General features: G+C 42.6%; 2 long non-coding RNA genes across 2 annotated transcripts; one reads left to right on the forward strand and one right to left on the reverse strand.

Annotated features, from left to right (window-relative positions):
• Positions 1-492: 492 nt before the first annotated feature.
• Positions 493-1,039, reverse strand: LOC144988366 (uncharacterized). Its single transcript, XR_013652254.1, has 3 exons — positions 955-1,039; positions 719-847; positions 493-630 (listed from the first exon to the last, which is right to left on the reverse strand). It is a non-coding gene; the product is annotated as an uncharacterized LOC144988366 (long non-coding RNA).
• On the forward strand, positions 574-960 carry LOC105357282 (uncharacterized). The gene is made up of 2 exons (XR_911281.3): positions 574-636; positions 725-960. It is a non-coding gene; the product is annotated as an uncharacterized LOC105357282 (long non-coding RNA).

A 1,039-nucleotide genomic window follows, 5' to 3' on the forward strand; every position in this document is an offset into this window, starting at 1 on the left:
GAAGTTATCAATATTCTTTTATACAAGCCCATTATATAGTATGAAAAGAATTGCATACTAAAAATGCAAAACTGATTTTTGATTATCTAATCCTGAAATGTTTCATTAATATTAAGCCAAAGCTCTGACAAAAGTTGTAAGATTAATTTTTTTTCACAATATTCCAGAGTTAAAAGTCCTTCATATAATTCACTCTGTCGGATAAATTGGCTTACTATTTGTCGTTATAATTTTTGTAGTGTTTTTACAAAAAAATATATCAGTGAAATGAAAATGAAGCAAAAATATGTGCAGACAATCAAGTAGTTGCTGTCTCCAGCTAGGACTACAACTTTTGCAAGAAGATGATGTGCATTCTAGCACTGTCTGCTTTTGATTGGATAATATTAAGAATATGCCTTAGAAACACCCAAACTGGATTATAAATCTGTTTTGGGACACGTGTAAAGGATATCCAGAACAATATCTTATCCAGATCGCGAGCTCGATGATATGGTTCCTCTGTCAGACTCCTCCCCCTCTCCTCTCCGCTTGGCTGCTGATTCTCCCCACCTGCGACCACTTACCTCGTCATCTCATCCGCCTTCATAAGGAGCCACAGGATCATCAGTCTTCGCCAGTCCGTTGCCCCTGATGGTGCATAGTTGGTCCTCAAGTCAAGCTATTGTCTGTTTCGTTACGTCAAGTCTATGACTAAAAACTGTCTCTCTCTACTCACCTCCAGGAATCCAGTACCACGAGTGGTCGCCAGAATCAGTTTCCAGCCGGTCTCGCCAATCTGTCCTCTCCTGCGGACCCACCACGAGCCTCTGCCTCTTCAAGTATCCCATCCTCCACCAACATCTGCCTACGGAGAAATCCACCAGTGACGCCGCTAACTTCTGCCTCTAGTTTGGAACCGACATCCAGTCCTGCTCACGCTCTGTTTCCTGCTCCACGTATTAAACCTCTTACCTGCCACGCTTGCCTCCCGCTGTGTTTCTTCTGGGTTTCAGCATCTGGGTTCGAAAAGTGTTCTGTAGCCATGACACTCGATTCA

This window comes from Oryzias latipes, chromosome 20, assembly GCF_053564925.1.
Source record: "Oryzias latipes strain Hd-rR chromosome 20, Olatipes_Hd-rR_3.1".
Taxonomy (NCBI): Eukaryota; Metazoa; Chordata; class Actinopteri; order Beloniformes; family Adrianichthyidae; genus Oryzias; species Oryzias latipes.